The sequence below is a fragment of the Osmerus eperlanus genome, chromosome 23 (assembly GCF_963692335.1).
Source record: "Osmerus eperlanus chromosome 23, fOsmEpe2.1, whole genome shotgun sequence".
Lineage (NCBI taxonomy): Eukaryota > Metazoa > Chordata > Actinopteri > Osmeriformes > Osmeridae > Osmerus > Osmerus eperlanus.
The window spans coordinates 8945995-8960086 of NC_085040.1; the positions used below are offsets into that span (position 1 = coordinate 8945995).

Sequence of the window (14092 nt, forward strand, 5' to 3'; positions counted from 1 at the left end):
GGGTTACCAGACGTCCGGATTTCGTCCGGACAGTCCGGTTTTCCAGCCCTTTGTCCGGACCGCTGTTGCGTGTCCTCCTTTTCGACCCCTTTTGTCCTCCTTTTTGACCCTTCCTGCCCACCGTCGCAATTTACCACTCGAATAAGCTTTCAGATGCAAAAAAGAAAGACCTCCTTCAAACCTATGTGGAGTTCAGAACTCCACTTTGCCACTAAGAGCAGCAAAGATGAATATCGTGCCTTCTGTAAGCTCTGTTGCATTGATATAGACGTGAGTATTAGGAGGAAAGGGGCTTTAAAGCGGCATTCCTGCGCTAGGCAACGGCACAAGGATAATGCCGGGCAAGCTTGTTGTTTTATCATCCGCAACAACCGCTGCTGAGCTGACCAAATTATATATATTAATTTCTATTACAATTGAAATAGTTTGGGGAATGGTACTGTCTTATTTTCTTTTATCTTTTGACTAAACTAAGAAAATCAGTGCACTTGTATTTAAGTATTGGATTTGTATTCAAATCACAAATGTTGACATGCTAAAATGACTAATGTTATTGTCTTAATTTCATCCTAATCCTTTTGGACCCAAGTGTCCTCCTTTTCAGGGTCATGCTTCTGTTAACCCTAACTGGGAGAGGGAGAGAGAGAGTGGGGGGTAGTTAGCCATCAAGGCTTGAGCACAGAAAAAAACTGACAGAGGAAGTGATTGGGAGAAGTATGGAAGGAGAAAAAAGCAGTAGAACAAGTTGCGGCCAATCTCAAGATTAGCGTCTTGGCAGTAGGCCTACCGTATTTTTCAAAAATAAAACCGCGGTTTATAACCCGATTTTAAGTTGTTCTTGTGGTGGTGCGGTTTATATTTCGAAAAGGCTTATAGAACGTTTTTATAACAAAACAACAGTAGAAACACTTTTTTCGTGAATGTTAACCCGTTATAAGGAGTAGCGTCGCACATATGTGATTGTTCGAATGAGGGTCTCACTGCGTAACGTCGCATATATGCGTAGCCGGTGAAGCCACCTCCCTGAAATTAGTTTTTGCAGGTTGGGATGTCTGCTACATAGACTTATACAGTAGACACAGCGAGCCTGCTCTTTAAAGATGGTGTCCCCATTCATTTCTATGAAAAGTGCTCAGTGGCGCAGTGAGGCAAGCGAGAGCGCGAAACGGACCACGTCATCTTTCCAGACAGACTCGTCCGGTCTTGCGCAGAACGATAGTTACCGTTTCGGAAAAATAACTTACGCTTTGGGAGCCGTCGGAAATATTTAGAACTCAAGCGTTTTAAGGTAAATATTAGTTAATTCCCGGGCAATAGAAAACATACATTACGCACTTACTTACTTTTGTTTTCGAAGTGTGTTACACAATGGCATGCTGTACTGCCTATACTCGTTCATTGCTTGGTATCGTTGTTCCCATATCAAAAGTTTGGCATATATTCCAGTGCGGTTTATACAAACACAAAGCTCCCAATCTGGTGGGGTGCGGTTTATAGAAAACATTACTGGCACAAATTATTTACATGCGGAGTAGCTAGCTAGACTACCTTGCAGCGATTACAATCACACAGGGCGCAGGATTGACTCGGTAGACACCAGACGGTGTGTTCTCCCTGAATTATGCACAACTACATAAAACAGTCGCCATCTACACCAATAGGGCTTTACACCTAGCGTCACAGAAGCGTGTAAACTCCAAAACCACCATACACTGTCGTCTTGATGAAGCGCAGAGCAGACATGCTTTATCCCCCATCAATGAGTTAATCCTTATTACACACACAAACGCAGACTTCTTCAGCACCAAGCTATTCACACCAGGGTATATACTACACCGTTTCTAAGCCATTACAAAGTGAATGCGTTCTAGCCACATTGGATTGTCTTCAGGGGATACGTTTCAAGCATTTTTTCTGTGATGTGCTATTAGGTTTCTATGCGAAGACCAGGGCAGGGGAAAACCAGTAGCTTGTGCCAAACATAATAGACATGCAGATGAGACTGCACTGCCAAGATGTGGCTAGAATGTGTAGGATAAAAGGCAATTGAGAGAATTAAGGAGATCTTCTGCTGTGTATAATCTTTAGATTATGTGTTGATGGTAAAATGGACTTTTCTGGCATACTGGTTAATGAGAAATCTGCATATATTTCTCACTCCAATATTGCTCAGCAGCCCCAATGGGATGCTGAGCTTAGCTAGACTGACGGTTGGCCGATTGAAATAAATGATGTGTCCTGGTGTTTTCTATTGCACTACCAGATGTAGCCTGCTCCCCAGTGTGCATGTGTGTGTTAGGTTTTCTGTAGATTCACACCCTGTGTGCCTACATGTGTGCCTATGTGTATGTGCATGGCTGCTAGTGCGTGAGTAAAGCCAGACTATCTTTACTCCACAGGCAACGTCGATGTGTATAGGGGGGAGGGGCTTGATTGATGGGCACGTCTGACAGCCGTTAAATATTCCTGGATTTACGCTGGGCCTGGTGAAGCGATCATCTCTCCCATCCGCCGGCCCCAGAGTAAATCTGCAGTCCCAACCACAGCCCTGACAGAAGCAGGACAGGCTGCCGAGACTTGCGCACACACAGGCATTCACAATACACTGAGGGCTAGAGGAGGAGCAGAAGAGGAGGTCTGGGCAGGACAGGGATCCAATAAAAAGAGGAGGAATAGAACAACTACAGCTCATCTTTTCAAGTGCTAGACACACAATTTTACAAGACTATTTTTGTGACATAAATTATTACACAGTAAGACATACATGCAGTATAAACACACAAAAACACACACCCAAGCCTACTTTCCCTATTGAAAACGAGCAGTGTTCCATCATAACTTAGCATGCCTGAAACAATATGCCATGAGGCTTCCTTCCACTAATTCAATTAGGAGCTTCACATACCAATGGGCAGCTCTATGACAAGCACTCACTCCTCACAATCCTATTTCAAGTAAACAAGTTAAATAAATAGTTTATTCCCAGAGGCAAATATTCTTTCAATAGGCCCTTTTGCCTCTGCACCATAACACACCTTTTACAGAAAAGCACACACATTCGAAGTGTACTCAAAACAGATATACATGAAAGTCTTACACATCCTTATTAGTAACACACAGACTATTCCACATATGCACATCTGCTTCTCGCAAACACACACACATATGCACACTCATCCTGAGCAAGCCCCCCCACCCCTTGCTTACACAAAAGCAACCAGTGAACCGCAAAGCTGAAGATGATGCCAACCTCTAATTTGGCACCTAAGGGCATTTCTCTGCTCAAGATGTCGCTTGTCCGGCCATGACATCACTGACGGAACACTGGGGGTCAGGCAGCGGGCTAGACGCAGCTATAACCATGTCACAATGACGTTTCAAACTCTCTTCTCCCCTCCCTCCGCCTCCCCACACATATCATTTCCCTGCACACACTTTCCCCTCCAAGTGCACCTAGAAGCCTGATTTGACCTTGGTGACACTCCTTCGTACAGTTAGTCACTTCTTCAAGGCAGGAGGGAGGGCAACTGCTCTGCTACCCTCCAGTTTCTCACTGACAGTCCCCCAATAGCATGTCAGTAAACACACTCTGGCAACAGATGACATTTAAGTTGTCAAACACTCAACAATCCCAAATGCATTTGTAGCTATATGCCTGCAGCACACTAGTATGTATGGTTTATCTTCGTACTAGTGCTTATCAGCATACGTATACATGCAAATACAGTACATGCCAACCAATATATGTGTTTCAAAGTCTGTTTTCAAGTCTGGATTTTACACTTATGGATACTATAGATGCTGTGCAGTAGGTACAAATCTAATATCCTGTGATACACAGTTCTATAGACTGGTCCAACTATACATTTGTTTGCATAAAAAATCTAAGTAGTCTAAGTAGTTTTTATACTGTATAGATCTCAATATCTCAAAAAAGCAGGCTCCAGTTAGTTGCTTGGGTTTTTCAAAATTGGCATGGGTTTAAGTGACTACGGAAAGAATCTTGACTAAACCACAAACCAATTGCACAGATACGCCACGGGCTAAGTTAATAAATACAAAATGTACTTGCTCACCGCAAGCGCTTAGCCTTTGTACCTAAAGTAACGTATTTCTTCCCCGGTAGACTTCAGCAAACACCTATCCATTGCTTTGGCCCTGCTTTGCAGCAACATACAAATATGTAAGCCTCTACACTGCAGCTACAGTATTTCTCTTCCCTGAGGCTATTTCTGTTAGCTTCCGCTAGTGGTAAAATGTGAAAATCCTTGCAAGCCTCGACTGCCCCCATATTTATAGAGCACACAGCTGTTATAATCATCTTGCTACACACTATGCTAACCTGGGCAAAAAAGGAGTAGTGAGGGGCCAGCAAGGAAGTGGTGGGGAAGGAGCATCTGCAATCTGCCGGGCAGAGGTAGCCTAGAGCAGGAACTGACATACTGAAGCCCCCCTCTATTTCAGGAGGAGGGGCTGGAGGCCTGGGGAGGAGGGTGAGAGGTTGTGTCGCCTCTGCAGCAACGTGTTTAGCATTTAACACAGTCCAGGAGGTAGCTTCTTTCTCCCTCTCTTTCTATCACACTCCATCTAGAAGCATTGTGTGTGTGTGTGTGTGTGTGTGTGTGAATATGGTGTATGTGCTTGAACGTCTGCACATGCCCTCCCCCTTTCAAATCAATTTACTTCCCCACTCTTGGTGGATGGCCCGTGCGGCCAGACTGAGAGGTGGAGAGAGTGCTCTCTCTCTGTCTTTCTATCTATCTGACGCTGCAGCACTGCAGCATTTGAATGAGGGATGGTGTTCTGAGAGGGAACCAGCCTGGCAAAACCAGGGAGACATGGGGGTCAAAGAGCAGAGGAAACAGGCACTGAGCAAAAAACAATATTACTGCCCCAGACCCTGCTCTGGACCCTGACATGTGACTCAGAGAGGACACCCTCGCACACAGACACACACACACACACAGAGACTCTCAAACACTGACTGACACTAAGGTGACGCTAATGTCATTCCACAGGAGACCAAATCCCCCATCATTGACACACATACCACCTCCCCTTTCCTCCTTTCTATTCTCCTATTTTCTCCTTCTGCTCTGTTCTTTCCCTCCACTCTTCTCCTCTCTGCCGGCCCCCATTGTCCTGCTGAGTCACATGTCAACCTTGATTAAAAGCCCTCCTCGCCCCTGACTGTCTCCCCACTCCTCCCCCTTTTCCCTCTGTGTCTGTCTACACAGTCACAACCACACGTCCGCAGGTCAGGAGCAATGCTACCCCCAGTGAGCCTGCGACCTTGACAGGGACACACACACACACTGATAAGATGTATGCACATACACAAGGGACACACACATGCTCACACACAGGGGCAGAGCAGAAGGAATTGCCTGCTGGGCTCCATGGAATCTGTCTAACACACATGCACAGAAACACACACAAACATTACCACACACACTCCCACATACACACAATACCACACACTCTAACATACACATATGCCCCCTTTGTGTTCCCACAGGCAAAACAAATCCAGCCTTTAAACCCTCCCTCTCTCCCTCTCTCTTTCTCACACACATACTACATTCTCTCGGGCACACACTCACCCCTGTCTCCAACAGGTGCTCCCTCATCAATGCAATCTGTGGGGGTGTGAAAGGTGTCAGCTGGCATTGCAGCAGGCAGATATTACCATTCTTTGGGTCACACGTGCAGCCAAGGGATTCGCCTTGCCACCCTGGGCACAATACAAGTACCACATACCCTTGCACAGATCTAATAACATTAGAATTTTTTTTGTCATCTTTGTCATAATAACATAACTGAAAAAAAATATCATTAGATCATTAGCACCATGGCAGCTAAACTATGTGCTAAGCCTTCGTAGGTATAGTAGGGAAATCATTCCCTACTAGACATCAGCCAACACTTAGCCTGTGCAGCTAAATATGATAGAGATAGAGAGTCCTTCTGGTTTTAACTTAACCATAATAGCAGAATAACTTTCCCTAGCCTGTAAACCCTGGTGTTTGATTTACAGAAGTCAATACTTAATACTGTCTCTATCCTAGTCTACCCTGGGAACTGACGTTTAATGAACACTTACTTTCAAAGACTCCCATCTCTCCCCTCTGCAGTTGCAGAGAATAAATTGTGAAAGGTAAACAATGGGATAAACTCAAAGAAACCCAAAGAGGAGTGAGTGTTGAGTGCTGTGTCAGGTCATCTATAGAGCAGACACGCACAGACACACCCTCTAACTGTAATCCATCAAAGCAGAGCTGACACACACAGTGTTTCAACCATCCAATTCCTGAAGGGTTTGTGATTTTTTGTGTGGTACTAAAAGAACAGTAGAGATGCAGAAACCTGGACTAAGAGCTGTCCACGGTGCTGAAATCTCTGAGGTCCCAGTGAGGGAAGCAAGGAGAACATCAGTTGGACGGGGTAACTCTCCATGGTGCTGAAATGAGCAGAGGGCAAGACGCAGAAGCTTGTGTGGTAAGGATATGTGGTGCTGAAAGAGACCAGATTTCACAGCTAATACAACGTATAAGAAAAGGAATTATGAAAGTAGGACCACAACCTCCTTAGTAGAGGATATAGTAGTCATTCTATCTTCTCAAAGGACCACACTGTCTTTCCTGTGTCTTTGTAGTTATATTGTTCTCTAAGTAAATGACTGGAGATGTACTGTATTACCAGGAAAATGCTCATACACATTTTTTTGTTTTGACTTGGCATTAGGTGGGGGTTGAACAATAGTGTGTTAAATCAGGAAAGAATAGGCATAAAGCACTGAAAAAGATAATAATGTAATGGAGACATATTTTTTAAAATAATTATTAAAGAAAATAAATATAGAGAAAGAATAAACAGAGAGAGAGAGAACAAAATTCAATATTAACATAACTGAAAATAGCAAACTATTTCTACCCTTCATTGACTTTAGTGTGATTTCTGTAGGGAACAGTCCACTCTTGAACATTCATGGCTGAAAAAAACAGGATTACACTGTGAGCACTGGGTAACTACAACAAACTGCCCGCCTTGCAGATATCAATGGGATCCTTGGAGAAAAACAGCTTGGCAGGAACTTTCAATCAATAATCCTCCTGAATAAGTTTGATAGGCTTCAGTTGGGTCGACCTTTCTTCAGAACATCTGTATTTAGCTGGAAGTTTGGGGGGAGTTAAGTATTGCCTGTAGGCATTTGTGTGTGTACACATTTGTGTGTGTCAGTGAGTGAGTGTTTATGCAAGTAAGCATCTGTGCAAGACAGATAGGGAGTGAGCGTAAGAAAGAGAGAAGGAGAGAGAGAGAAGGAGAAGAAGACATAGAGACAAGAGAAAGAGATCTATGTACTGAACTGGGTGTGTTTGTCAAATCAGACATGTGGGAGAAATAAAATCAACAGAGGGCCCAATAGACTGTGGGAGGGAAAAGAGAGAAAAAGGGAGACAGAGAGCCTGCAGCAGGGAAAGCACAAAATAGTATTTATAGAGTCCCAAGGAGCAAGGCTGTCATAATGGGCCCATTCTCTGGAGCCAGGGCAAAATAACCATCTGTGTTTGCAAATTCACACACATCCACATGAAGGAATATACATACACACACAAATACGAACACACACAAACATGGTGGCTGAGCAGACTGTTAGGTGGTAGACTAGATGCCATGTCTAACTGGAGTGATATTCTAGACCCTCACCAGGGAGCAGAGGCACAAGCCAACATAGCTGGTACAAATACCCAGGCCAAATGGTGAGTCACACACACACATACACACACTCAGTGGGCCAACCACAGTTTAATTCTGAGCTTTCCAACTGGATATGAAAGGAATGTGAACTTGGAAGCCCAAAATGTGCCATAAAAATTTGCACAGTTTTTTGGAGTTCAACACACAGTCTGTGTGTCAGTTTGTGGGATATCTGAACTTTGAAATGATTTCAAAGTATGTGATTGCCTCTGGATACTCAGGTTATAAGCTTCAATTCCAGTGTAATGTAATAACAGTACTTGTACAAGTATCTCAAAAGATTGAGGAGGGACAAAGAGTACAGCAACTTTCAAAAGTGATCAGACTGGACATCATTGAAACGGCTGAAAAAAAAGATGACGATGGCGGATGGGGACTGTGACTCGTTCGTGCTCTCTCGGTCTCTGACACATCAAGACCTCATGTCTCAGCTTTCTCCCTTCAAACTCAGCGAACACAGAGGCTGCCCAAGAGAGCATAACGAGACAAATCTGACACAGCCTCAGCGGCCCTCCGACTACCGAAAGGAAAAACATCAACAATTCAGCAGCACTCATGTCGTGTGTCTTCCATAGCTGAAAACAGAAACAAGATGTGTGCCAGAATTTTCCAAATCAAATATGTTCATAATAGAGATCAAATGCACTCAAATGTAACAGCAAAAAACACAAAAGAATATATATTTCTGTATAGTCTTATAATATAAGAAGGTTCAGGTTTAAGAAGGTATATTTTAGATTTTAAGCCTGATTTCTTTATATTCTTTGGAGCCACATTATGACGTCAACATTTTGACACCTCTTTTTCCGTCTTCATTGTTCTATCACATATTGCAAGGAGAGAATGGACACTGATAATTGTATGACCCCCGTTTAATCATCCAATGTCAAACAGCTGTCGTAAAGTGTCCTCAATCACTTTGTATCCTGAACGGTTTCTCTCCCACACTCAGCCCCAGTAGCTATTTTCAAGCAGAGAGCTAGCGTATCCATAACAGAGAGTACTGATGAAAGCATGCTGGTTGCACAAACTCAATACTGGCCCATGTAGCCCTGGCAGTGCCTCTTTAAGAGACCCATTGTTGCTGGCAAGCGCCCCGTGCCCTCTCCTCCAGAGTGGCCATTGTGGTACTCAAATAGGCATCTCTCTCTGTCGCCTGACGGGAAAAGTGCAGTTCTACTGGGTTTACAGTGGTCACAACCCCAGTATGTGTGTGTGGGTGTGTGTGCACTGTATCCCAATCCTTATCGCCTTCACTAACCCTTGCCTCTCTCCTCTTACTTCCTGAGAAAAGAGACAATCTAGACCTGATTTCAAAAGGTGAATAGTAGGAGTACAGAAGGCTGGCTGTCAGCCTCAAGCGTCAAATCTATTTGAATTATTTGATTTCTCTCTTTTTTTTGCAGCAAAATTTGCCATGGTTTCATCAGTGCATAAAACTACATAAATGATGTAGCTAACTAACTAGTTAATCTAGCTAACTTAGCTATTGCACCTGCATATAAATTAGTATTGTTGTCCGTCGTCCAACCCTTCAATTTACAAGGACCTGACCAATGAAAATAAATGTATCTGTAAAATAGGTGACTTAGGTAAAGACAAAGGGGGCGGGGGATGTTTCTGATTGGCTAGTAGGTGGCATTCAAATCTGTATAAATCGAGACAACTATCAACTCGGCAGAAAACGTCCCTCCATATGCCTGCGCCTCGTCCATTAATTGTATAGGTTGAATATTGGTAAAGTGGGACACTTTTACAAATTGTACTTTGTACGTCCCTTTTTGCCATGAACACAATGTCATATATGATACATTTCTGAAAAAAGACTTGAGATTCACGCATTCACACATTTGCCATTTAGGTTGAAGTTTTTTGTTAGACACTTCTATAGTTATAAGACTTATTATTAAGAAGACCAAGCATATTAGCTGTTTAAAGATGGCATCTATATTCTATTGAAAATGCTCAGTGGTGCATGGTCCACGCCATGTTGAACTTCCGGCTCGTCCGGTCTTGAACAGTAGAGTGGCTCGCCGTGCTTCTGGCTTCCTAATTTGTCTATGCTGATTTTAAGCAAGTAAAAATGTGGGGTGCTAGTTTCCACATTCAGATTTGTTTCAAATTCATCAAAAAACTGCAAGGATTTTGAGCCAGGTTTGAGAACAGGAAAAACTGAAACGTATATATACTATAAGTACATATATATTGGGGAAGATAGTTTGAGAATGAGCCGGGTGCCAAATGCATTACCACCAAGATCCAGGCTGTGGAGTTTGAGGTGAGGAGCTTGGGGTGGGGGCTTGACTGGTAACCTAGCTTACCCAAGGAAAGTCTGACTTAATAAATGACTAAAGAGATGTGTATAATGTTTTGCGAGTGTCAGAGTCTTTAAAAAGTAAGTTAATTTGCCAAAGATCTTTGTGAGTCGTTGTGACAGAGCAGAGATGTTAGCAGTAATAGTTGGACATTTTAAACGGAAGTGATGACTCAGTATGTATCTATCAATGGATTGATGGTTGAATGTCTGCTGTATGTATGTATGTATGTATGTATGTATGTATGTATGTATGTATGTATGTATGTCAATGTTTTGTATAAAATGCAATATGGCTTTTGGTCACTAATCTCATGAGACAGTTTATTCAGCCATAGTTTATGGAGATTTATCATATGTTTTATAATTCTATGGAATCTCTGTGCCCAGAATCTTTTTTTTTGTCTCTCAATACAAACTTCTGGAGGGAATCACTGATGCTCTGTGCAGGTAGCAAGAGGGGACAACTTGAATTTCAGCTCACCACTTTATGGAGGTGTTAAAAGGTTTCATCAACATGATTCATTTAAAGAGAGCTAGAGAGAGTGTAATGTTGACACACAGTTCAGCACCATTCCCAACAGACTTTAGATGTATTCAAAAGTCTGATTAGTGAGAGTACTCCTAATGCAATGTTACAAGTTCCATTCTAGGTTCATCACAAGGGGCCAAATGAAATCCATCATCACCCAGCAACACATAAGCACACATAATCTCTGGGATTTCTGGAATACAACTATACTTACAACTGACTCACTGAGTTGTAGGGGGTCTGAGGTAGGAATGCCGCCAGGACCTTGTAGATGCTAATATACCAACACAGTGGTTACACCACACTGTTTGTCCAGTAGCTGTCCACGTAAAGGAATCAAGTCTTTTATTGTCAGATATACAGAACAACACAGGGTCAGACTGGGCACTGAAATTCTTTGGACAAGACAACGCAAAGCAACCTGGCATAACATGACATATAAGTACTCAGAACATAAACACCTATGATAAGCTCACATATATATAATAAACCTCCTAAATATACTTAAAATAATAAACAATACAGTATACTAAACCTATAATACACATAATATCCTATACTAACCTTATAACCTATACTAACCTAGAGACAAGTAGGGTACAATTAGTGCAATATTGCTGATTGTGCAACCAGTAGTTGCAAGTGCAAACAGTAGCTGAAAGTGCAACCAGTAGCTGAGGTGACAGTGTGTAAAGTGACTAGTCGACAGTGTATCAATGTCCATATCAATGTTCATTCAGAAGCCTTATGGCCCTTGGAAAGAAACTGTAGTCCAGTCTGCGTGTGCAAGACCGAAAGCTTCGGTATCGCCTGCCAGAAGGCAACGGGGTAAAAAAACTGAAAGATTGGCGTTAACAGTCTCTTAGAATCCTGCCAGCTTTCCTAAGACATTGTGTGTGGTAGGTGTCCTGTTGGGCAGGGAGCTTCCTGACGATGATGAACTAAGCAGACAGGAATGTGGGGTGCATGGTATTTTTGCATGCCATAAAGCAGCAGCTGCCTTTGTGCCAAAGTAATTTAGGTTAAACATCTTGCTCGCGGGTGCTTAATAGGTGCGTCACACCTGAAACACACACCCAAAACACTCCAGAGCTTAAACGTTCTAAGCTCACCTAAGCTAACACATGATAACAACTAGCTACCTTGCATTGTTGCCTATATGCTAGACTGGGAAAAGGGATGCAAGATGAAAATGTATTTAAAACACTGAGCATGTTTTTCTTTTTATGGATTGTTGGCTCACTTACACACTGTTTTTTGTTTCAGGAATTCAGGCATCTCACATATGAAAAGAGAAGATTCCTTGATTCTGGAATACTTTTGGGACTAAAACAGTTTGAGTCAAGCTCTTCAATTTCTCCTCTAATGACATAGTAAGGCACAATGTTCAAGACTTGAGGGAATTTTGGAATGTTATCAGTACAAGTCTAAATTTAGTCTTCACCAGAGACCAAAGCTACAACAAAAGAGCTTTACTAATTCATTGTTGAATTTGGCTCAGCACTTTTTTGGGGAGTCCCTCAGATATGAAAAAAAGATGGGTTTACTTTCAACTATAGGAGAGAGAGGAGAAAGCCCCATCGTACATGAGTCATTCCTAAATGTGAAACACACAATATTAATGAGCTAAATCTTTGTGGAATTGTAAATAAAACACTTTTCTGTTCTGCACAGAGAGTATAAAATATCAGTCTGTCTACACTCTCATTAATAAAAATGAACACAATTGTTGGAATTTGAAACAGGCATGGACTTGGAAATGATTTACTGTACCACACAACTATGATTCATCTAGCCCTTCCCAAACCCCTAATTCTGCATTTGACATCAGACTGAATAACTGAGTGGGGGCAGGAGGAGCGGGGGAGGGGTTAAGATCAACAGGCTGCAGACAATCAGTGAGACATAACAAGAGGTCTGTACATCACTCGATCAGTAGCCTGTTTTACAGGCCTAGCCCCTCTGTAACCTCATGGTCTGAGACAAACAGAAATACAGAAAAAGTAAGGAGAGGAGAAGAAAGGACAGGAGAGGGGACGGGAGGGAGGGAAGGAAGGGGAGGTCATAAGGAATATGGAAGGAAGGATGAGTGAGAAGCATGAGAGAATATACTTTTATCATGTAACTTTCATGTCCCTCCTTTACTGTGCATGATGGATAAAGGAATGAGGGCCTGCCAAGGAGTAGGAAAAAGAGCATATTGCTCTCATTGCTGCCGTGTGAGGGATTACACAGAGATGACCAAAGCTTCTCTCTTCCACTTTTGTTTTTGGTCTTTTTCTTTGGTTTCCCGTCTTTCATTCTCTATCTCTATTATTATCTTTGTCTTTCTCTCTGACTGGGGTAAACCCCACATGGGGGTTCACATACATGTCAGCCTAAAACAGAACATTATTCACATCTAGACAGCTGTAAGCCAAGAAACACCACCAAAGCATTATGGTGCCTGTAAAAGGACCATATTCTCCCTCTTTGTGGATCAAATTTCAGAGGACTGAAGTCAGATCTAGACAGGACCAACAGAACGCACTGATTGTAAAAGATGATGTGCCAATCATGTCAAGGCCAACAATCAACAATGGAGAATGACTGTGACTTTATTTATTTTGGGTTTAAAGCACAACAGTATGTTCCATTTGTATTAGGGAAGCTATATGGAATCTCCATGTCAGAGGATATGGAGAAAACATTGTGAATAATAAGACCCTAAAATCCACTTTTGCTCTCAATGAATAACAAACAGAGGAAAATTATTCAAATTGCAATGAATTTGCAATTATTATGAGACAACTCAACCCACGATGGCAGTGCTAAGCACTTCTACTGAATGCACTTATATGTGAGAACAGTAATATATTTCTAGCAAAGGCTATTTATCTGTCAGTAATTTGTCCTTTTCCCATCATCCATCAAACAAATAAGGAAACAAATTCAAGATGTCAAATGGTCCTGTGCCTTTGAGTAAACTAAATTAGGCCTCTATGTCCAGGTTTCAACCAACACACTGTCCAGATTAAAACAAGTATAACAGTTTATAAAAACACATGAGTTGTCCACTACTAAAACTGCACATTATACACACAGACGATCCTTCTCTTTTTCTCTGGATTTGAATTGTCATCATGACCCTCCCTGATTTGTCCCAAGAGCTCGTATTTGCATAGAGGACAGCCGGTTCAATAAACTTAATCCATAATTGCCTGTGTTCTATGTGTTCCGCTTTTACCCTGTTCTACCCATGTGGTTATTATTCATGTTATATATCAGTATTTTGCCACGGAGAGTTGTATCTTAACTGTCGTTGTATATGGCCTTTTTGGGGAGTGTAAAAAGAGACGTTTACGCACCCCAGCGGGCTAGTGTTATAGTGACACGGTTGCGCATACCAAACGTCTCAAGAATTGTCACATTCTCTGCTTGTAAGTAGGCTAACGGCACTGTTTACGAATAAAAATCCTATTGTGAAAAGCACTTGGTCAATTCTAATG

At 42.3% G+C, this 14092-nt stretch overlaps 1 protein-coding gene and 1 long non-coding RNA gene across 9 annotated transcripts in view; both read right to left on the reverse strand.

The window, feature by feature from the left end:
• Nucleotides 1-14092, reverse strand: part of LOC134009869 (uncharacterized) — a 636131-nt gene that overhangs the window by 564610 nt on the left and 57429 nt on the right. The window lies entirely within an intron of this gene.
• Nucleotides 1-14092, reverse strand: part of nrxn2b (neurexin 2b) — a 532900-nt gene that overhangs the window by 517716 nt on the left and 1092 nt on the right. The window lies entirely within an intron of this gene.